The 24822-nt window shown below is 44.3% G+C and overlaps 1 protein-coding gene across 7 annotated transcripts in view; it reads right to left on the bottom strand.

The window, feature by feature from the left end:
* Nucleotides 1-24822, bottom strand: part of MARK2 (microtubule affinity regulating kinase 2) — a 2737523-nt gene that overhangs the window by 578895 nt on the left and 2133806 nt on the right. The window lies entirely within an intron of this gene.

The raw sequence follows: 24822 nt of genomic DNA, 5'->3' as shown, positions 1-24822 counted from the left end.
CAATTCCAGACATGCACAACAGTAATAAACAGATACACCATAGGAGATACCCCCAGCTAATAGGAATAGGGGTAGTGGACCCATAAAGAAAGTTGCAGAGGGGTAGGAGGGTGGGAAAATCCAACTGCAGTTGCATATCTATCGGACATCTACATTTATGGTAGGTACAAAACTGTACTATGTCCTTCAAGAATGCAACTGCAGTCATAACATATGGGTTGAATACCATAGCCAAGCTGGGGGTGGATGGTACTAAGAAAGGGATGGTGTAGCTAAAATGCCCTGCAGGACTGCCGAAGCAAAGCCTGCTCGGGATCTGGAGTATAAGAGCAGGTTGTAGTGCTTGGTAAATGTATGCACGGAGCTCCATGTAGCAGCCTCTAGAATGTCCTTTGTAGCCACTCCTCTTAGGAAAGCTGTGGATGTGGCTATAGCTCTGGTGGAATGTGGCCTAATATTGGCTGGCACACCTTTTCCATGGAAAGAATAGCAGAATCTGATGCAGTGTCCAATCCATTTTGAAATTGTTTGTTTAGAGATTGCTTTTCCTTGTACTCCAGCAGCATAGGCTACAAACAGTTGGTCAGACTTTCTGGTGGCCTTAGTTCTATCCAAGTAGTAGCGTAGTTGCCTGTGTATGTCCAAAGTATGCAGCAGTTTTCCCCCCCTGTTTTGCGGATTGGGGAAGAAAGTAGGCAGGTGAATAGCTTGATTTAGAGACACCCTGGAAATTACTTTTGGCATGAATGTAGGATTGGTTCTTAGAGAAACTCTGTCCTGATGAAAAATGAGGAAGGGAGGTACTGCCATGAGTGCCTGTAACTCCGAGACTCTTCTTGCAGATGTGACTGCCAATAGAAAAAACGTTTTCCATGATAGAAATTGCATTTCTGAAGTTGCTGCTGGCTCAAAAGGAGGAAGAGTTAATTTTTCCAAAACGAAATTGAGGTCCCATGCAGGTACTGGCTGTTTTCTGGGAGGTTTGATATTCTTTATCCCCCTTAGTAACTGGCTTAGCAAAGGATGTGAAAACACTGGTGGATCACAATTGTATTTTGCTGAGATTGCTGAGGCGTGAATCTTTATAGAAGAATATGAGAGTCCAGTATGAAACATTTCTGCCAAGTATTCCAATATCTGAGGTATACTCAGTAATGTTGTATCCTGACCCCTGTTGGCATTCCAGATGCTGAATCTCTTCCACTTGGCTGAATAGGTTTTTCTGGTGGAAGGTCTGCGTGCTTCCAGTAAGATCTCTTGAACCTTTTTGGAAAGAGAGATAGCGGAAGGAGTCATGGTAACCTCCAGGCTGTCAGATGCAATGTTTTCAGGTTTTGATGGACAGTCCTGTAATTGTGTTGTGTTAGAAGCAGGGGCCATAGGGGCAGAGGCCACGGTTTGGTCAGAGTTATGCTCAACAGCAATGGGTACCAGTGTTGCCTTGGCCAGTCTGGAGCTATCAAAATGCCTGTTGGTTGTTCTGCTTTGATCTTCAGTATCACCTTGGTCAGCAGAGGTAGAGGAGGGAATGCATAAACTTTTAGGGAATTCCAGCTGAAGGAGAGAGCATCCGTTTTCCAGGCTAGAGGATGGTGGGTTCTTGTGCAGAACTTTTCCAGGTGATGACTCATGTGAGAAGCAAAGAGATCTACGTCCGGTCTTCCCCATGTCTTTGTTATTTGTGAGAAAATGTGAGGATGCAGCATCCATTTGTGTGGATCCAAGAAATTTCTGCTCAGCTTGTCCGCCAGTACATTGTCCTTGCCTGGCACAAACTGGGACTGCAAATGTATCTCCAGACTCAGGGATTTTTCCCAGAGAGTCATTGCTAGTCTGCAGAGGGGATATGAATGAGTGCCTCCCTGCTTGTTTATATACCACATGACAGTGGTGTTGTCTGTCCTTATTAGCAAATGTCCTTGTTGTAGTGATTTTTCGAAAGTCTCGATTGCATGTATCACTGCCAACATCTCTTTTTGGTTTATGTGCAGATGTCTTTCCCTTGGTGTCCATAGACCTTGAATGCATCTGCCCTCCATGTGCACCCCCCATCCATGATCTGAGGCGTCTGTTGTAATCATGTGACCTGCTTGAGGTCTACTGAAAGACATGCCCTTGTTTAACTGACTTGTTTGAGCCCACCACAAAAATTCTTTTTGCAGACATGGAATGAGTGGGATTACGTCCTCTAGGCTTTGGCTGTGTTGGGACCATAAGCTTTTTAAAAGTACCATTGCAGCTTTCTCATATGAAGTCTTGCCAAAGGTATCAGAAGAATGCAAGATGCCATGAACCCCAGGGCCTGCAGGATTTTCCTTGCAGTCAGCTGGGAGAGCTTTGCTAGGCCTTTGAAGTACTCTGGTAACTGCTGTTGTTTTTCCTCTGTGAGGTAGGCCATTTGAGTTTCTGTGTCCAGTTTGGCTCCTAGAAAAATAATCTGTTGGGATGGCAGTAGTCTTGATTTCTGTATGTTGACTGTGTATCCCAAGGCCTGCAGTAGTTGAATGACATAGTCCAAGTTTGCTATTAAGGCTTGTTTGTTGTCTGCTTGTATGAGGCAGTCGTCCAGGTAGGGGTATATTTGAATCCCCTGGAGTCTGCAGTGTGCCACTACTGATGCCAGGCATTTCGTGAACACTCTGGGTGCAGTAGATAAGCCAAACAGCAATGCTGAGAATTGATAATGCTCTGTCCCTGCAAGAAATCTGAGGTATCTTCTGCAGCTTTGTCTGATTGGGACATGCAGGTATGCCTCCTTGAGGTCCAGAGTGACCAGCCAAGACCCCTTGCCCAGCATGGGAAGGAGTTGCTGCAACGTCAGCATTTTGAACTTTGGCACAATGAGAAAAGTATTTAGAGTAGACAAGTCCAGTATAGGCCTCCATTTGTTTTCTTTTCTTGGAACAAGGAACAGTCTTGAATAAAATCCCTGGCCTTGTTCCTGAGGAGGAACCCTTTCTATTGCTTTTATACTTAACAGCTTTGAAACTTGAGTGAGTGCATCTGCCCTTTGATGATGTGGCAGGTTTGGCATGCCTTGTCTTATTGGTAAAGTATGGAAGTGGAATCTGTAACCCTTGTCTATTAAATCCAGAATCCAGTTGTCCTTGGTTAAGATATGCCAGTTTTTTGAGAATAAGGACAATTTTCCGCCCAAAGGTGCTTCTCTTTGAGCCTTCGTAGGCGGTATGAAAGTCAAGTCATTGTGATTGTCCTTGTGGTGCAGCTGGGCTGCCTGCGCCACTTCTTTGATTTGGAGGTTGCCATTGGCCCCTGTAGGATCCTCGGTATTGTCCTCTACCTCGGGCACGCCTGTTTTTCCCCCTTTGAAGCTTGTCAGAGTCTGGGAAGGACCAATTCTTTGAAGGCCAGTTTCTGCTGAATCTGGGTGGCTGAACCTGGAGGAAATCCTTGACTGTCTGTACTGACTTAGCTTTTTCCTCAATGGATTTCAACACATCTTGTGCATTAGCACCAAAAAGCTTCTGTTTTTCCAGAGGTGCATCAAGTAACTTTACTTTAACATGGTCTGGCAATGGCTGATCTTTTAACCAAGCATGTCTACGTATCACAGCCCCAGTCAGAATGCCCTAAATGAAGCCTCCAATGCATCATAACCACACTGAAGAAAATGGTTGTTAACCTGCTGAGTGTTATGTATATGATCCTGCAATGCTTTTCTATCAATAGGCTCAGGAGAGGCTAGCTTTTTCTGTAAATCATCCAGTAAAAAATCCTGGTACTGAAACATATGAAAAAGGCAGTTAAGTGACCTCATGGCTAGGGTGGTAGAGGTACAAACTTTTTTACCCCATCTCTCCAGGGACCTAGCTTCCCTATCCACTGGCAGTGGATTCTTGGCAGTGGAAGTAGCCACTCCCTTGGGGCCCTGTGAAATAGTTTCTAGATCCACAGAGTGGGCCTTAAAGAGATGTTTGTGAGTGTCAGGGACCCTATAATATCTGTCTGGCTTGACAGAAGCAGGGGGGAGAGAATCAGGGTTAGCACTGGAGTCAGAGAAAACATCATCCAAAACATCCATAACTGGAGGAATAGCTAAAGGTCTGTGCTGGGAAGCTTGAGGAAGGTACGTAGCCTTTTCCTGGAATCAGAGAATTCCTGACCCTGCCATTTAAAATGTTCCCTCATAGAGTGCAGGACTTCACCAAACGAGAAATCCTCTGGAGGGGAGGCAGAGGGAATTGATTCCTCAGCATCAGAGTCCTCATAGGCCTGGAAGGATTCTTCTTGGGTATCTGAATGCTCAGAATCCCCAGAGGCTTCATCTGAAGAAAGGTTGTCAGCCTGCTCAGTTCTGGGCCTTTTCTCTGCAGGTGGCTGAGAACCTCTGTCTGGGTGAGGCTGAGACCCCCTGATAAGAGAAATAAGATCTGCAGCAAGAGACATGATCTGTTTATCAGAAGAAGGGGCCTGAGCAGCAGGTTTAGGATGGGCCTTGGCCTGGCTGGTGGCCTTAGCACGTGCAAAGGCCTTGATGGACATGGATACAGAAGGCCTTGCAGCCCCACGTGCCGGAGTAACCTTGTCTACAGGAATGGTGTCGGGTAGATCCAGAACTTCGGTTTCCGGAGGAAAATCAACAACCGGCACCAAAGAGGTCTCAGAGACCAAAGGACGTGTTAACGCTGTGTCGTCGGCCTGGAGCGGTTGAATTACCGCTTCCGAAGGGACCGAAGCACTAGTGGAGGGTTTAGGAGTTGCATTGGTGGTGGACGCGGGCCGAGGATGCCGGTCCCGGTCCTTTAGTTTTTTGGTAGATTGAATTGTCGGTTGATCCGACGGCATGATATACGCGAAAGATTCACCGAAAAAGTCTTCGGCAAATTCTGCCCGGCGCCTGAGAGTGCGCTTATTAAAGCGAGCACAGGCAGCACAGGCCGAGACATCGTGGTCTGGGCCCAGGCAAGGAAGGCAGTAAGAATGGAAGTCCTCATGAGGTATTTGTTTACCACAAGACAAACAATTATTAACTTTCTCAATTTGTTCTGACATCGGCTGAGTCAAGAAAAAATGTTCCCCGACGGGGTACTTAGCTTTTAGATGACTTCGGTACTGAAAAACACAGGAGCTGACCGACCGGCACTTGCGAACTGCTTCTGCTTCGGGCACCGCACGGCAAGAAAGACTGAAGAAGATGGTGTCGGCCGATGCCTTTATACTCCAGCCGTTCTGACGTCGGAGAGGAGGCGACTCCGGCCGACGCCGGACCCAGACTTTGGAATCCGGACGACTGAGGGCTGCCTGAGGCAGGACAACCCAAATGTTATGACTGCAGTTGCATTCTTGAAGGACATCTGAGCCTTGTGGGACGCCACTTGTAACTAGTTTAGAGTCTGACATGGCACCTGCAATTCTGACCATGTGGGTTCTATCCCCGAGCCAGTTTGCAACCCATCTTGTGACATAGGGGTTGATATTTAAGCTGGTGAGCTTATTTATGAAGCCCGAGTGGGGTATTGTGTTGAAGGCTTTTATGAGGTCCAAGTAGGCTGTGTGGACTACCTTCCCTTCATCTATGGCCTTGGTGACGGTTTCAAAGAAGTCGACCAGGTTCAAGAGGCAAGATCTGCCCTTAAAGCCAAATTGGGTAGGATGCAGTGTTTGGAGGTTCCCAATGTCTTTGTTTATGAGTTCCATGATGATATGCTCCATAGCTTTGCAGACCAGGCTAGTCAGACTTATAGGGCAATATGTGGCGTGGGACCATTGTTGCTGTATGCCATTCCTTGGGTACATATCCTGTACTAAGGCTGAGATTGAACAGTGACTTTTGTGTGAGGGTTCAGTTCTTCTTGGAGCTCATGTAAGACACAGCCTGGGACACCGTCCGGTCCCATTGATGCTGTGTTTTTTGCTTTGGAGAGGGCAGCTCTCACCTGTGCATCTGTTATGTCAGGGAGGCTACACTCTGTTGGGATAGACATTTGCTCTTTTGTGGGAGTTTGCACTGAACCTGTCTGCCAGGATGTTGGCAATGTCTGTGGGTTCAGTGTATGTTTTGTCATTTTGCACTAACTCAGAACATATCTGGGAGTTGCCACCCAGGTTCCTGACATAACTAAAGAAGGCCTTGTGATTATCTTTGGCATCTTATGCAATTTTTCTTTCGAAGCTGGCCTTAGATGATTTTATGAGGGATCATAGTTTCTTGCTAGTACTGATCAGAGATGCCTTCCCTTTTTGGGATTTTGTTCTATCATGTAGTAGCTTCCTCCTTCTGTTGTATAGCTTATTTATAGCTGGAGTCCACCAGGTCTCCTACCTTTGGAGGAGTGAGTCTTGGTTTTACTTGGGATAGCATGATCCATGCATTCCTGTAGGTGTCCATAGAATGCATTTGTAAAGGATTCTGCGGTTTGGGCCATATTTTCCACTGGCCCGGGGGCTTTGAAGGATTCCACCTCGGTTTTGAGAAGCGTGAAGTTTGCTTTAGAGAAGCTCTTCACCGTGGATTCCTTGGCTGGGGGTGGGGACGGGATATGGATGTCCAGTGAGATTAATTTATGGTCAGATCTTACCAATGAGGGGTGTACCTCTGGTATGGAACAGAGAGTCCCCATGTTGGTGATGATCAGGTCCAATATGTTTTTCCCTCTTGTGGGAGTGGTGACCAGTTGTTCCATAGCATTTGAGTTTATAAATTCTAGGAACCGTTGGGCGAGGGTGTTGGGGCTTGAGTAGTGCTCCAGGTCTATGTTTGGGAAGTTGAAGTCACCCAATATAATGGTGTTTGGAGAGACCTTCATATTCTCCAGTGTTCTCAGGAAAGCCGAGTGGGGTTCCTGAGTTTGGGAGGGTGGTCTGTAGCAGGCTACAAACTGAAAGGCAGTTTTGCCCACTGTTAGTTGCACATGAATGGTCTCCGATGCTTCGTGCAGTGCCACTAACCTGGAGGTGTGGGTATCTTTGATGAATATGGATACTCCCCCTCCTTTTGTGGTTCGGTCCGAGTTTTGGGGCCGAAAAGCATGGTATGAGGTATAATCTGGTAGTGCTGGGGTGCTCTTGGGAGCCTTGAACCGGGTTTCTGTTACTGCACAGATATCAATATTCTCCATACTGAGGAGAGCCTCGAGTGCGTGCATCTTGAGGTTTAGACTTCTGGCGTTGAGCAACATTACCCTTAGTTTCTTTTTCCTTGTGTTGTCTATGGAGGTGGGTTTGTCTTTTGAGCCTTGCCTAAAAAAGGCACTATGGGGGTCGCAACAGCCTTAGCCAGTATTCGAAAGCCCAGGGGTAACAGGTGCAAGCCGTCCCTAGCGAAGCAACGTGGCTTGTCGAGCATGTCATCCCAGGCTGACAGACACTGGATCCCCTTTGAATGACACCAATACTTATTTATTTTATTTATTATTTATTTTATTTTACATTTGTTGACTGGGCTAGTCTAACTGGATACATGCCCATTTTCAGTAGAGGCCCGGGGAGATACGCTCCAAGATAGAACAATGAAATTAACAAGATAACAAATAAGGAAACATTAAACAAAAAAAAAATCATATTTACAATGCATATTACAGGTTATCACAGTAAATTCAGCAGTGCAGAATACAGGCATAACATAGCATGCTAGTACAATCAATATGTTCTAGAGGGAGATAGTATTATTGTTAATAAGGAAGGAATTACAGTTAATGAGTAGAAGAGGTAGAAGAGCAAAGTATTAAGTGATACATAACTAGTCAGGCTTAGTACAGGGGCAAAACCACTGTGTTCTGAGGAACACTTTCAATTTGTTTTTGAAGCATGATACTGAGGGAAGTGAGGAGAGTTCACTGGGGAGGAGATTCCAGGCTTTTCCAACAATATTAGAAAAGAGGGAGTCACCAGCCTTGTTGTTTGGTTTAGTGGTATGTACTAGAAGTCTCTGAGAAGACCTTAAGGATTTCAGGTTTTTATAGGGAGTGATGAGTGTGGATAGAATAGGAGTTTTGGAAGGTTTGTAAAAAGTGTTGTGGGCTATAGATAGTTGATGGAATTTAATCAGATTTTGTAGTTCAAGCTATCCCAGCTGCTTTAAATTAATGCAATGGTGGGTTCTAAATGGGTTGCCTGTAGCAAATCTGGCAATGTTATTGTAAGACATTTCCAATTTGCTAAGATTATTTTTAGATAGATTAGTAAAAATGGGTGAGGCATAAAGAAGTGAAGAGATTAGATGAGTGTGTGCTATAGCGGTTTTAGCTGAAGGTAAGACGAAGGATTTTACCCTATAAAGAGAGCCAAGTTTTTTGTTGACAGTTTTTATAGTACTGTTAATATGGATATCAAATTTCAGATTGTTGCGTGTCCCGCTTTCTATGTGGGTATGACCACCAGGAGTTTGGGGACACGCATTAAAGAGCATATATATAATATCAAGACAAAAGATTCTAACAATGCTTTATTTAAACATTCTACAATTTGTTTAAACTTCAAGAAATTTGTATTTTCAGTTGTGGAGGTTTGTAGGCAGGATTTAAGGGCTGGTGACTTTAAGAATTACCTGGAACAAAGGGAGACTTTATGGCAGATTAAATTGAATGCAGACAAACCGCCTGGTTTAAACGAAACAATTAATGTAAAGTGTTTTTTAAAATATCGGAAGTTATGTATTGACAAACATCACGACTTACCCCCCCTTTTTTAAAAATGAATTTTTTTTAAAACGAACTTGTTTAGTATTTAATATTGTTTTAATTGACAATTGATTAATTATTAATTAGTTTGAATGTGTATTTAAGGGTGTGTTTTTCTTTTGAATGTATTCTGAGGAAGTCAGTTGATGAAAGCGGTGATTAAAAGTTTTATACGCTATTTTTTGTGGAGTGCTTTGCTTTTTGTCTTCTGCAGCTACTGCCGTCTGCCATCATCTCTGTTTACTTGTTTTTGGGCTATTCTTTATTTAGTTGTTGTCAATGGTGATACCCAAATAGTTTGGTGGTTGGCTCAGGGGATATAATAGTTTTATTGGTAGAGATAACTGAGAAATCAAGAGGAGAGGACTTATTGGTGGGAGAGAAGAGGAGGAGTTTAGACTTTTTGGGGTTTAGGAGAAGGCATCTATGTGTGAACCACTGCTCAATTGTGTTAAATACTTGTTGAGTAAGAGATTGAAGTTCAGAAGAGGAGGTGGCTGAGCAAATCAGTGTGGAGTCATCTGCATATTGTATGCATGTGGCTTGGGGGATGGCAAGGTGAAGGTCATTAATAAATATGAAAAAAAGTAGAGGTCCTAGGATGGATCCTTGAGGGACACCAAGTTTGACAAGCAGGTGAGTGGAGAGAGACTTGTGCCATAGTACGGCCTGTTGTCTTTTATCAAGGTAGGACTGGAACCACTACAGAAGATGTATCTCGTGACAGGGATTTCAGTATTTTGATGAGAATTTGGTGATTTACCATGTCAAAAGCTTTAGACAGGTCAATACATAGTGCTGAAGAAAGCCTGTTAAGATTGCGGTTTTTGTTGATACAATCTGTGAAGGAAAGAAGGGCAGTACTAGTGCTATGTGAAGGTCTGAATCCATGTTGACAGTTGGAAAGTAAATTATTTTGGGTTAGATGGCCAAGTAATTGTTTGTGAATGCATTTCTCCATGATCTTTGCCAAAGGAGAGAGAAGGGCAATGGGGCGGTAAGTTGAGAGTTCAGTGGAGTGCCCACCTTTATGGAGGGGGATAATATGGGAGATTTTCCATAAACTGGGGATATGACTTTCGGTAATAGTTCTATTGATCAGAATAGAAATGGGATAAGCAATAGCTTTGGCTGATTGTTGTAGGAATTCAGCAGGTAGTTGGTCTGTTGAGTGTGCGCATGGTTTTAGTTTCTGTAGAAGGGTTAGAATATTTGTTGTTGGGACAGGTTGAATATGAAAAGTAGGGAGTAAGGTTGATTTATAGAAAGGTAGAGTGAAGTTATTAGGTGATAGTTGACTAGCTAGTGTTTGTATAGCATTAGTAAAAAAAAGGTATTGAAAGCATTAGCTGTATTCAATAGATTTTTGTGGTCAGTATTTTGAGGATTTGGAGTAGTGGATTGACCTGGATGGAGAAGTTGGTTAATGCTAGCCCAAAATTTTTGTGGGTTGTTTTGATTAGCTTGTTGGGATTGTAGGTAGTAGTTTCTATCAGATATTATAGCTTTCTTGGTTTCATTTCTTAGCTGTCTAAATGTTAGTTGGTCTATAGGGTTTTTAGTCTTCCTCCATTTTGCCCAAAGTTTGTTTCTAAGATTTATTTTATGTTTGGTTTCTTTTGAAAGCCATGGAGCAGATTTGGTTTTAATTCTAATTAATCTGGTTGGAGCATGGTGGTTGAGAATGGCAAGGAAGATGGAGTTGAAGTAACTAACAAAGTAACTAACGGCTTCATCTAAAGGGAGGTTTTGTAAGGGAGACCAGCTGCAAGCTCTTAGTTCCATTTGGAATAGTTCAGGGTTAAAGTACTTTTTAGATCTGATGTTTTTGACAGATATTGGAATGGGAGAGCTGATTTTATGTCTAATGATATAGGTAAGAAAGTGGTCACTTAAATCATTAGGGAGGGTTCCTGAATCATAAATGTGAGGATCATGGTTTATGAGAATCCAGTCTAATAAGCTTGATTTCTTGTTAGATTTATTTATTCTGGTGGGGAAGGTAATGGTTTGGGACTACCCATACAGGTTAATATGGTTTGTGGGGAGGCTGCCGCAGTAGCAGCTCCAGTCAATGTTTATGTCGCCTAGGATTATGGTTTCTTGGGGCAGGTATTGGGAAAGCCAGCAAAGTATGTTTTCCATGATGGCAGTGTTGTTACCAGGTGGTAGATATATACAGATAATATAGATGGATTTGGAATTGTTAAGATGAAGTTTGGAGATAAGAATTTCTGCACTGGAGTCTATAGGTGGTTTACAGTTGTGAATGGTTAATTGTAAGCTAGATTTATATAGGATAGCAACCCCACCACCTTTCTTGGATACTCGGTCTAGTCTCAGGATATTATATCCAGGTGGGATGATTTCATTTTCATTGGTTACAGGTTTTAACCAAGTTTCTGTTAAGCAGAGAATATCAAAGGAGTAGATTTCAGTTAGAGCTTGGAGTTGAGTTACTTTATTGTTTATGCTACGTATATTAAGATGAGCAATTAAAAGGGAGTTCAATGGTTTAGACAGGGCATGAGTAGGTGATTCTTTGTGGTTGAGGAGAGAGATAAGAGCTGTTGGTGGGCTTGGGTTAGGGTGGATGTCACCATCCTTTAAAGAGAGTAGTACACTTAGATAGTTTGGGTTGGGGAATCTGCTGTATAGAGGTAGGCCCTTCCTGGGGTTCTGATTGTTGTATTTTATGTGTAGTGTTCTATGGTATTTAGGAAGTATGTAGTTAGAGGAGGATGTTATATTAGCATGAATAAAAAGGAGAGGAGAGTTTGGAGAGTTGGTTTCTTTCTTGGGGTAGTTTAGGTATGGGCCTAGTGGGTTTTCAAAGGAGGTGAAAAGATGGGTGAGGATTAAAGGAGGTAGTAGTGAGAGTGTGAATAAGAGTGGGACATAAGATGGGATGGGTTGTTTATACATTGTATGAATAAATATAGATTGTAGGTAGAAAAATAAATTCACTGGGTGGAGATGAAAGAAGGGAGTAGGGTGTGGTGTGATAAAAGGAGAGTGGTGAGAGGTTAATATTAGTGCAGCTGGATAACTGGAGAGTGTTTAGAAAGTAAAGGTAGGATACACATACTTCAATAAATCAGTGTGTCGACCAATCGCAGCCCTTAAGGCCAAACACCTTGCCTGATACACTAGTAATAGGTGACTCCATAGTCAGACACACTGATGTCCCACTGACCAGGCTGAACAAGGAGAAGGTGACTGTGAGCTGTCTATCGGGAGCTAGGATCTGCCACATAACACACGCACTCAGGTCACTCCAAAGCAAGTACAAATATGACTCCGTCATTGTCCATGTTGGTGTGAATGACCTGAGATGTACCTCCCTGGACTACATGAAAAGAGACATAGAGGAGCTCTCCGATTATGTAGCCCAGGCTGGTATGACCCTGACCAGCATCTTGCCCTCACCAAGAATGATACCACAATACAAAGACAAGATGATCAGCTTTAACAATTGGCTCAAGTACTGGTGTCATTCTAAAGGGATCCAATGTCTGTCTGCCTGGGATGATATGTTGGACAAGCCACGCTGCTTATGAGGATGGCTTACACCTGTCACCACTGGGCTTCCGGATATTAGCTAAGGCTCTTGCCACCCCCATAGTGCCTTTTTTAAGCAAGGCTCAAAAGACAAACCCACCTCCTTAGAAAACAAAAATGGAAAAAAACTAAGGGTAATGCTGCTCAACGCCAGAAGTCTAAATCTCAAGATGCAGGCACTTGATGCACTCCTCAGCATGGAGAATATCGACGTCTGTGCAGTAACTCAAACCTGGTTCAAGGCTCCTGAGAGCACCCCAGCGCTACCAGGCTATACCTCATATCATGCTTTTCTGCCCCAAAACCCGGGCCGAACCACAAAGGGAGGGGGAGTGTCCATATTCATAAAGGACACCCACACCTCCAGGTTAGTAGCAACACATGAAGCATCAGAGACCATACAGGTGCAACTAACCATAGGCAAAACTGCTATACAACTGGTAGCATGTTACAGACCACCCTCCCAATCTCAAGAACCCCACTCAGCCTTCCTGAAGACATTGGAGGATATGAATGTATCACAAAATACCATCATACTGGGAGACTTCAACTACCCAAACATAGATTGGGTACATTATTCTAGCCCTAATACCCTAGCCCAAAGGTTCCTGGAATTCATAAATTCAAATGCACTGGAACAACTAGTCACCTCTCCCACTAGGGGAGATAATATACTAGACCTGATCATCACAAACATGGGGACAAAATGCTCCACACCGGAAGTATACCCCTCACTAGTGAGATCTGACCACAAACTAATCACCCTGGATATACATAATCCCACCTCCACCCCCAGCACAAAAGACCACAGTGAAAGACTTCTCAAAAACAGACTTCACTCTTCTTAAGACTGAGATGGTATCCTTTAAGCCCACTGTGCCAGTGGATACCACATCCCACAATGCCGAATCCTTCAAAAATGCTTTCTATGGACATCTCCAAGAATGCATGGATCATGCAATCCCAAACAAATCCAAGTACCTCTCCACCAAATGTAAGCGTCCTGTCTGGTGGACCTCAGCCATAAACAAATTGCATAACAAAAGAAGGAAGCTACTGCACGTCAGAGCGAAATCCCATGAAGGGAAGACATCTCTGATCAACATTAGCAGAAAACTACATTCTCTCATAAGAACATTCAAGGCAAACTTTGAGAGAAAAATCGTTAAGGACACTAAAGATAACCACAAAGCCTTCTTCAGCTATGTTAGAAACCTGGGCGGAAACCCTCAGATATGCTCAGAGTTGGTTCACAACAACAAAAAATACACTGAACCCACAAATATTGCTAACATTCTGGCTGACAGGTTCAGTGCAAATTTCTCGCCTCCTTCACCCCCAAAAGAAGAAATACTTATCCCAGCTGAATGTAATCTTCCTGTCATCTCAGATGTCCAAGTGAGAACCGCCCTAAACAAAGCAAAAAACACAGCATCAATGGGACCTGACGGTATCCCAGGGTGCGTGTTACGTGAACTCCAAGAGGAGCTACACCCACACATAAAAATGCTATTTAACCTTAGCCTTACTTCGGGATATGTACCTGAACACTGGCATACAGCAACAGTGGTCCCACTCCACAAGGGGGTGCCTCTACAGACCCTGGAAACTACCGCCCCATAAGCTTGACTAGCCTGGTCTGCTATGGAAAGAATCATTATGGAACTCAAAGGGAGACATAGGGGACCTACAGACTCCTGACCCCACCCAGTTCGGCTTTGTAAAGGGCAGATCCTGCCTTTTAAACCTGGTTGACTTTTTCGAAACAGTCACTAGAGCCACTGATGAGGGAAAAGCAGTCCATACAGCATACCTGGACTTGGCTAAGGCCTTCAACACAATACCCCACTCAGGCATCATAGATAAGCTAAACAGCTTAAAAGTAAACCCTTATGTCACTAGATGGGTTGCAAACTGGCTAAAGGACAGAACCCATAAAGTTAAAATCGCTGAAGCAATGTCAGACTCAAAGCCAGTCACAAGTGGTGTCCCACAGGGATCTGTCCTGGGACCCCTCTTGTTCGGCATTTATTTCTCAGATGTTAAAGCAAACATGGGAGGGCTGTGGCTGACAAAGTTCGAAGATGACTGCAAACTAGGCGCCATAGTCGATACATCAGCAGATACACACATCCTACAAAAAGGCCTCACTGAAACGGACAACTGGTGCCGTTAGTCACGGCCTTAAACTAAATGCCAAAAAATGTATAGTCATCCCTTTTGGAAAAAACAAAGTACCCACAAATTATCACATAGACAGCAACCCACTGAGTACGGAAAAAGTAATCAGAGACCTAGGGACCCAGGTAGACCGCGACCTCTCATTTCACACCCACGTTGCCAAAGTGGTTAGAAAAACATTCTACCTTGCACACCTCATCATGAAGGGTTTCACATCCAGATCCAAGGATGTCATTGTACCCCTATAGTCCTCCCTCATCAGACCCATGATTGAGTACAATGCCCCATTTGGTATGTACCTCACCCGGCACTTGCAACAGCTGGAGAGACCACAAAAGTACCTCACCAAAGGGATCAAGGGTCTCCAACATGTCTTATTCTGCCAGACAAAAGAAACTTCAGCTCTATTCAGTAGCATACCGCCTGCTCAGAGGTGATCTCTGCCTGACGTACAAGGCCATGTCCAATCAGGATCTGATGGACATGCTCCACCTCAAAAAATCCAAATCCATCAGGACCACGAGAGCTAAAGACTTAAACCTCGGCACAAGTATGAATAGGACATGCTGGAGGGATAGATTCATAACCCAGAGGCTTCCCATGCTTTGGAACAGGATCCCAGTTCGTATTAGGCAGAGCCCCTCACTGACTCTCTTCAAGAGAAATCTTGATGAGTGGATGGGAGATCGTAAGTTTACCCCAGGGGTCACATCTGTGTCACTGCTAGACAGGGGCACAGTAAACTAATTCTATTATATAAGGGGACCTTCACTGTGTCACTACTAGACAGAGGCACAGTATTCTAGATTTATTCTGTACATTTTTGTACCATTTCATGGGGTGGCAAAAGCCACATCACTATGGCTAGGCTTACAAATGCCCCAGGGCAGATAGCCTAGTACTATACTATGAAACTATGAAGAATGTGTTTGAAGAGTAATGGTAAGAGCAAGAGGTATGTAATGAGAGTAATAGTAAGAGGAATAGGTGTGGTTAGAGAGTAATGGGAAGAGGAAGACATGTGGTTACAGAGTAATGGGAAGCGGAAGAGGTGTGGTTAGACAGCAATGGGAAGAGGAAAAGGTGTGGTTAGAGAGTAATGGGAAGAGGAAAAGGTGTGGTTAGAGAGTAAAGGGAAGAGGAAGAGGTGTGGTTAGTAAGTATAAGGGTAGGACCCCTGGGGGTGGGTGAGAGTTGGGGGTAGGGAGGGGAGCGGAGTGAGCCCACAGAGCGAACAGAACGGGTAGGAACAGATACTGAAGCAGTTAGCGAAAAACAATCAGCTAGGCTAATTCCGGTGGTAGGTTGGAATAGAACAGGGGCTAGAAAGCTGTCTGTGGTGTGTAGATATAGAGGGGGAAAAAGAGATTACTAGAAAGATGTCTGTGTGTTTACAAACAAGAGAGCCAAAATTTTCCAGTGGCAGCATCCAAAATCAGTATGCATCAGTCACTAGTATTTTTAACTTAAGACAATTGTTAAAATTGATCATTTTGTCTTTATACTGTGGCATCATTCTTGGTGTGGGTAAGATGCTACTCAAGGTCAGGGTCATACTGGCCTGGGCTACATGATCAGAGAGCTCCTCTATGTCTCTTTTCATGTAGTCCAGGGAGGTACGTCTCAGGTCATTCACACGAGCATGGACAATGACGGAGTCATATTTGTACTTGCTTTGGAGTGACCTGAGAGATTGTGTTATCTGGCGGATCCTGGCACCCAACAGGCAGCTTACAGTGACCTTCTCCTTGTACAGCCTGGTGAGTGGGACGTCAGTGTGTCTGACAATAGAGTCACCTATTACAAGTGTATTATGTGTGTTGTTTAGCCTTAAGGGCTGTGACTGTGTGGCACATTGACTTTGTAAACTATGTGATACGTGGGTATTCTTGTGGAGTAGCGGTTACTTGGATGCCTGCTTTGGAGGTGTCTGCTGCTTGGGCAGATTTTTATTTAGAGCCTCCGAGTATGTTTTTGTGTGTTTATGTGCTAGGTATGCTGTTGTGATAGGTCTATGTGAGACTGGATTTGTGGTGTGTGTGGTTACCTTCTCCTCCTGACTGACTGCGCCAGTACTGGGTTGAGAGAGCTCAGACTCCAGTTTGGCTATATAGTTGCATCTCTCACATATATTTGAGCTTGTTGAGGGGAGGAGAGGGTGGTCTGTGTACATAAGGCAGTTGTAACATTGCCTCAAGATTCCCAGACTCACCAGCTGGACTGGAGAATAAACCCGAAACTGACTTCTGGACATGGCAGAATAGTATAATGAACTACTTTTTGACTGATCAAAAAGGACCAATAGGGAGCCAAGTACTTAAAGGGAGTTTAAGAGGGTGTAGTACTTCAGTTTATAAGTGCTTACTTATAGGTTTACTTATACGAGCAACTGCAGGGCTTTAGAACGAAAATAGAGTGCTTACACTTTGAGATTTAGAACAGTTCTAAGGGAAAAAGTGAAGAGCAGACTTTGTGGAGCCAGGAATAGTTTAAACCCATTTAAGCGGCGCTGCCCGATACGCTATGCGCAAAATCGTGCAAAACCGCGCAAATGTGGGTTTTAAAGCAGGGAAACTGAAAGAGATAGGAATTGACCCAAAACGGCCAATAAGCTACTAGTTTCAAGGCTGAGATCACTCTTCCAGGGATAGATAGGCTGCTCAAAGCTCCCCACTCTCACTGGTGAGCAGAGAAGCTTCCTCCTATCCAAGTAAGGATATGGGCACTATACCACAGTCTGGAATTCAGCAAAACCTGAAATCTGGACTAATCTAGTTCAGCAAGAGCGGGAAAAGAGAATTTTTTTTGTTTTTTGTTTTTTTTTTCAGGAAACAGCAGAAAAACACACAGAAAACACTGTAAATGCTATAAACAGGCTAGCACACTTTAGTGTGTAGCCTACAACAGTTATAAAATACAAAAATGACTTAAATTGATATAAAACAAGTGCAAAAACTGTAAAAAGCAGAAGGCAAATGCAATTTAAACTTTTTAAAGCACAGATCAGTTAGAAATTCGCTTTTTAAGCAGGAAAAGGCAGTCGGAGCAAAAAAAAAACAAAGAAAAAAATACTTAAATCTGGAAAAGTCTCCCTTGGGTTTCTCTGATGCCTGTATCACTCTGCAGGACACCACGAGGAGCTGTGCGGAGTTGTATACAATAACAAACTTTTTAAATCACAGATTTGCTAAAAAAACTGGCGTTTTAGGCGGAATTAGTTAAGACAGCAAGAAAAGCAGAAAAGTGATACTTAATCACTCCAAAGTCACTCTTTTGTCTCTCTGCTGCTGCAGACTCTGCAGAACACATGGAAGGCACTTGCTGAGCGGAATACAAGCATAAAAACTGTGCAAATTAGGTTTTTATAGCAGGGAAGTAAAAGAGATAGAAATTAGCCCAAAATGGCCAATAAACTACTAACTTCTGGGCTGAAACCACTCCTCCAGGGACAGATAGGCTGCTCAAAGCTCTCCTCTCTCACAGGTGAACAGAGAAACTTCCTTCTATTCAAGTAAGGTAATGGCAACACAGTAACTTGTAACACAGCCCTGGATTCAGCAATAACCTGAAAACTGTACTATACTAGTTCAGAAAGGCGGGAAACAAGTATATAATTTTTTTTTCAGAAAACAGAGGAGATACTATCAACATTAGCCCAAAAAAGCCAATAAACTACTAACTTCTGGGCTGAAACCACTCCTTCAGGGACAGATAGCCTGCTCAAAGCTCCCCTCTCTCACAGGTGAACAGAGAAACTTCCTTCTATCCAAGTAAGGTATGGCAACACAGAAACTTGTAACACAGCCCTAGATTCAGCAATAACATGAAAACTGGACTATACTAGTTCAGAAAGGGGAGAAAAGTACAGTTTTGTACCTACCATAAATGTAGATGTCCGATAGACATGCAACTGCAGTCGTAACATGTGGGTTGTCCTGCCTCAGGCAGCACTCGGTCGGCCGGATTCCAAAGTCTGGGTCCGACGTCGGCTGATGTCGCATTTCTCTCCGACGTCAGAGCGGCTGGAGTATATAAGCATCAGCCAACGCCACTTTCTTCAGTGTTTCTTGCCCCAGATGCCAGGTGCCCTCCAAGGAAGGCTGTAATCAAATTGGAAGACAAAAACAGGATTCCAAACAAATAAATGAGCAATAAAACAAATACACCATAACAGATATCCCCAGCTAAGAGAAAACAGGGATAGGAGTGGACCCTAGGCATAGAGGGGTATGGAGGGAGGGAAAATCTGACTGCAGTTGCATGTCTATCGGACATCTACATTTATGGTAGGTACAAAACTGTACTATGTCCTTCAAGAATGCAACTGCAGTCATAACATGTGGGTAGAATACCATAGCTTAGCTGGGGGAGGCGGAATGCTCTAGGAAAAAGATGGTGTGGCAATCAAACCCTGCAGGACTGCCGAAGCAAAGCCTGCTCTGGATCTGGAGTATAGAGGGAGATTGTAGTGTTTGGAGAATGTATGCACGGAGCTCCATGTAGCAGCTTCTAGAATGTCCTTGGTAGGCACCCCTCTTAAGAATGCTGTAGAGGTGGCTGTAGCTCTAGTGGAATGTGGTCTGACATTGGCTGGAACAGTCTTTCCATGAAAGGAATAACAGAATCTGATGCAATGTCCAATCCATTTAGAAATAGTCTGTTTTGAAATTGCTTTTCCTTGGACTGCAGGGGCGTAAGCTACAAAAAGTTGTTCAGACTTCCTACTGGCCTTGGTTCTGTCCAGGTAGTATCGAAGTTGTCTGTGAATGTCCAAGGTATGCAACAGTCTTTCCCCTTTATTCTCTGGCTTGGGGAAGAAGGCAGGCAGATGAATGGCTTGATTTAAAGAAACCCTAGATACCACCTTTGGCATAAAAGTAGGGTTGGTCCTTAATAAGACCCTGTCTCTGTGAAAAATAATAAAGGATGGTATTGCCATTAGGGCCTGTAACTCCGAAACCCTTCTTGCTGAGGTAATTGCCAACAGGAAAGCTGTCTTCCACGAGAGAAATTGCAAGTCAACTGAAGCTGCTGGCTCAAATGGAGGTAGAGTCAGTTTTTCTAGGACAAAATTGAGGTCCCAGGCTGGCACTGGGGCCTTTCTTGGTGGCTTAATGTTCTTGATTCGCCTGAGGAATTGCCTTAGTAAAGGGTGAGAAAAAACAGGATGATCAGTGTTGTATCTAGCTGAAATAGCAGATGCATGTATCTTTATGGAAGAATATGAGAGGCCGTTCTGTAACATATCTGCCAAATATTCCAAGATGAGTGGGATGTTCAACAATGATGCATCATGTCCCTTGCTGGTATTCCAATTGCTGAAACTTTTCCACTTTGCTAAGTAAACCTTTCTGGTGGATGGTCTTCGAGCCTCTGTTAGTATCCGCTGAACTTCCTTGGAGAGAGATAAGCTGAATTTATTTATGGGATCTCCCAAGCTGTTAGCTGCAGTGTCTGAAGATTTGGATGCAGTGTTTCGAAATTGTGTTGAGTCAAAAGTAGAGGCCACTGGGGAAGGGCCCACCTCCTGGTGTGACATATGCTCCATAGTAGTGGGTACCAGTGTTGTCTTGGCCAGTCCGGAGCTATTATGATTCCCTTGGGTTTCTCTGCTTTGATCTTTAGTAATACTGAGGTCATCAGTGGCAGAGGTGGGAATGCATAGATTGCTAGGGAGTTCCAGTTGAATGAGAGGGCATCTATTTTCCAAGCTTTTGGATGGTATGTCCTTGTGCAGAATTTTGGTAGAAGATGGTTGAGGTGAGAGGCAAATAGGTCCACTTCTGGCTTGCCCCATGTCGAAGTGAGTTGTCTGAAGGCCTTCGGATGTAACCTCCACTCGTGTGGATCTGTGAAATTCCTGCTTAGGCTGTCCGCCAACACATTGTCTTTTCCTGGAACAAACTGGGATTGTAACTGGATGTTTAGGCTCAGTGATTTCTCCCAAAGCTGCATTGTCAGTCTGCAAAGGGGGTAAGAGTGGGTGCCCCCTTGCTTGTTTATGTACCACATCACAGTGGTGTTGTCTGTCCGTATCAGTAAATGGCCTTGCTTGAGTTGGTGTTGAAAGGCTTCGATGGCATGCATTACTGCCAGCATTTCCTTTTGGTTTATATGCAGATGTGTTTCCTTTGGAGACCATTGTCCTTGTATACACCTGCCTTCCATGTGCCCCATCCAAGGTCTGAGGCGTCTGTAGTCATGGTCTGTGTTATCTGTGGTTTTTTGAATGACATACCTGTGTTTGCCTGGCTCACCGAGGCCCACCATAGGAATTCCTTTTGTAGGCATGGAATGAGTGGTATGACTGTCTCCAAGTTGTTGCTGTGTTGAGACCAAATGCTTTTTAGGTACCATTGAAGCTTTCTCATGTGTAGTCTTGCTAATGGAACCAGGAGAATGCAGGATGCCATGTAACCCAGGGCCTGTAGGAATCTCCTTGCAGTCATCTGGGTGAGTTTTGCTAAACCTTTGAAATAATGAGTTAACTTCTCTTGCTTGTCTTCTGTCAGGTAAGCCATCTGAGAGGCTGTGTCTAGTTTGGCTCCTAAGAAGATTATTTGCTGGGATGGCTGCAGTCTTGACTTTTGGAAGTTGACTGTGTATCCCAGAGCTTGAAGTAATCGTATGACATAATCCAGGTTTTTTGTCAACATCAATTTGTCGTCCGCTTGTATGAGGCAGTCGTCCAGGTACGGGTAAATTTGTATTCCGTGGAGCCTGCAATGAGCAATTACTGAAGCCAGGCATTTTGTGAATACTCTGGGCGCAGTAGATAAGCCAAATGGCAATGCTGAGAATTGATAATGCTCTGGCCCTGCAAGAAATCTGAGGTATCTTCTGCAGCTGTGTCTGATAGGGACATGCAGGTATGCCTTCTTGAGGTCCAGAGTAATCAGCCACGACCCCTTGCCCAGCATGGGAAGGAGTTGCTGTAGAGTCAGCATTTTGAACTTTGGTACTATGAGAAAGGTGTTTAATGCGGACAAGTCCAGTATTGGTCTCCATTGAGATTCTTTTCTTGGAACAAGGAACAGTCTTGAGTAAAACCCCTGGTCTTGTTCTTGTTGTGGAACTTTTTCTATTGCTTTCATCCAAGTCAGCAGAGTGATTTGCTTGATAGCCTCTGCCCTCTGATTTTGTGGTAGGTTTGGCATGCCTTGTTTTCTTGGTAAGGTATGAAAATGAAACCTGTACCCTCGGTCTATAATGTCCAAAATCCATTTGTCCTTTGTCAGTCTGTGCCAGTTTTCTGCAAACAGAGATAACTTCCCGCCCAAGGGAGCTTCTAGTTGTTCCCTGGTAGGCGGTAGTAGAGGAAAGTCATTGAGATTGTGGTTGTGGGGCAGGTGAAACCCCTGCGTCACTTCTTTGGTTTCCTGGCTGCCATTGCCGTCCCCTGTAAGGGCCTCTGAATTGGCCTCTTCCTCGGCCACGTCATTTCTTACCCCTTTGAAACTTTTCTGGATTAGGAAAGGACCAGTTTTTTGAAGGCCAATTCCTACTGAATCTGGGGGGTTGAACCTGGAGGAAATCTTTCACTGTCTGAACTGATTTTGCTTTTTCTTCGATGGTCTTTAACACATCCTTAGCATTTGCACCAAAAAGCTAGTTCTTTTCCAAAGGTGCATCCAGAAGTTTTGCTTTTACATGATCTGGTAGAGGTTGATCTTTTAACCAAGCATGTCTATGAATGACTGCCCCTGTCATAGCTGCCCTACATGAAGCTTCCAGTGCATCATATCCACACTGCAGGAAGTGATTGCTTACTTGCTGAGTGTTATGTACAGCTTCCTGCAAGGTCTTCCTGTCTAAAGGATCAGGAGTGGCTAATGTTTTTTTGTAAATCTTCTAACAGATAATCCTGATATTGTAACATATGAAAAAGGCAATTTAAAGCTCTCACAGATAAGGTAGTGGAAGTGTAAACCTTTTTGCCCCATCTCTCTAATGACCTAGCTTCCCTGTTGGAGGGCAAAGGATTTTTTGAAGTGGAGGCTGAAACTCATTTAGGCCCCTGTGAAATAGTTTCCAAATCAGCAGTATGGGCCCTGAATAAATGAGAATGAGTTTCTGGGACCCTGTAATACCTGTCTGGCTTGGCTGGAGCAGGAGGAAGAGAATCAGGGGTAGCACTAGAGTCAGAATACAAATCATCCAGAACATCAAATACAGGAGGAATAGCTAAGGGCCTGTGCTGAGGCTTCTAAGGCGTTTCCTAGAATCAGAATATTCCTGACCCTGCCACTTGAAATGTTCCCTCATGGTGTGCAGAACTTCCCCAAAAGAAATGTCCTCAGGAGGGGAGGCCGAGGGGATGGAATCTTCTGCATCCGAGTCCTCATAAGTCTGAAAGAGCTCTTCCTGGCTATCAGAGTGGACAGAGCCCTCAGAATCTTCATCTGAAGGAGTAGGGTCAGAGGGTTCAACCCGGGGCCTTTTATCAGGAGAGGGCTGGGATCCTCTCTCAGGATGGGCCTGTGAACCTCTAATCATGGAAATTAAATCAGCAGCCATGGACATAATTTGTGTGTCTGGAGTCGGCTGAGGTAAGGATTTAGAAGTAATATGCTTAGATTTGCTGGCTGCCTTAGCCCTAGTGTAGGCCTTAATAGACATGGCCATAGGGGGCCTGACAGCTCCACGTGCAGGAGTGACCTTGTCTACAACAATGGTCTCGGGCATTTCCTCGGTTTCGGTATCCGGAGGAAAATCTATAACTGGCATCGGAGTAATGTCTGGAATCGGAGTCGTCGGTAATGCGGTGTCTTCGGTTCGGAGCGGTGGAGAGACCGTCTCAGAGGGAACCGGAGCACTCGCGCTAGGTTTTGGCGTGGAGTCGGTAGTAGACGCGGGCCGAGGATGTCGGTCCCGGTCTTTTCGCTTTTTGGGAGTTTGCAATGTCGGGAGATCCGACAGCATGGTGTAAGCAAAATGATCGCCGAAAAAATCTTCAGCGAACTCCGCCCGGCGCCTGAGAGTGCGCTTGTTGAAGCGAGCACAGGCTACACAGGCCGAGACGTCGTGGTCTGGGCTCAGGCAAGGGAGACAGTAAGAGTGGAAATCCTTATGAGGTATTTGTTTACCACAAGAAAGACAACTGTTAACTTTTTCAGTAATTTCTGACATCGGCTGAGGCAAGAAAAGGTCCCCAACGGGGTACTTAGCTTTTTTGATGCCTTCGGTATCGTAGAATACAGGAGCTGACCGACCGGCACTTGCGAACTGCTTCTGCTTCGGGCACCGCCCGGCAAGAAAGACTGAAGAAAATGGCATCGGCTGATGCTTATGTACTCTAGCCGCTCTGACGTCGGAGAGAAATGCGACATCAGCCGACGTCGGACCCAGACTTTGGAATCCGGCCGACCGAGGGCTGCCTGAGGCAGGACAACCCACATGTTATAACTGCAGTTGCATTCTTGAAGGACATCAAGTATACATATATTTTTTTCCAGAAAATAGAGCAGATACAATCAAAACAACACTTTACCCAATTAACCAGTGAAAAAGCTTAAAATTGAGCCCTGCTCCAGCAGTCTTCAATCAGACAAGTTCTAAAGTACAGTTTTGTACCTACCATAAATGTAGATGTTCGAGGATCCACATTGCTGCAGTCCTAACACTTGGGTAGTCCGCTGTCCCTCGGTCGGCCCGAATATCAGAGTATAAGGCTGACGTCTGTCAAGGAGCATTTGACTGACATCAGAACGTCAGGGTACAAATGCGCATGACCGACGTCATATCCTCAGTCTTTTCTTGCCCCAGATGTCAGAAGACCCTAAAAAGAAAGGTCAACACCCATAGACAACAACTAAACAACCAACCAGCCTAATACCAAAAATATGTACAAAATATACAATATATACACTATACCTCAGAGGGATAACCCAGGCCACACAACCACCTCAAAGTACAGAGGGGAAGGAGGGAGGGTAAATTGGACTGCAGCAATGTGGATCCTCGAACATCTACATTTATGGTAGGTACAAAACTGTACTATGTTCTTCATCCCACATTGCTGCAGTCCTAACACTTGGGTAGAATCCCAAAGCTGAGGTAAGGGAGGATGGCTAAACTATAATGAAGCAGGGGCTGCCAAAATGCCCTGCAACACAGCAGTGGCAAAACCAGCCCTGGATTTAGAGTACAGAGGAAGGTGGTAATGCCTAGAGAAGGTATGCACTGAACTCCAAGTGGCTGCCTCCAAAATATCCTTAGTAGCCACCCCCCTCAAAAAAGCTGTTGAAGTGGCAGTAGCCCTAGTGGAATGAGGCCTAATCCCAGCTGGAATCTCTTTGCCATGATGGGAATAACAGAAGGCAATGTAAAATCCAATCCACTTAGAAATAGTTTGTTTTGACACGGGCTTGCCCTGAGAGCACAAAGCAAAAGAAACTAATAACTGCTGCGATCGTCTGAACCCTTTAGTTCTGTCCAAATA

The sequence above is a fragment of the Protopterus annectens genome, chromosome 6.part1 (assembly GCF_019279795.1).
Source record: "Protopterus annectens isolate FY-2018-M chromosome 6.part1, PAN1.0, whole genome shotgun sequence".
Classification (NCBI taxonomy): domain Eukaryota; kingdom Metazoa; phylum Chordata; order Ceratodontiformes; family Protopteridae; genus Protopterus; species Protopterus annectens.
Note: the sequence above shows the minus strand (reverse complement) of the source record. Positions and strands in the feature narration are given on the sequence as shown.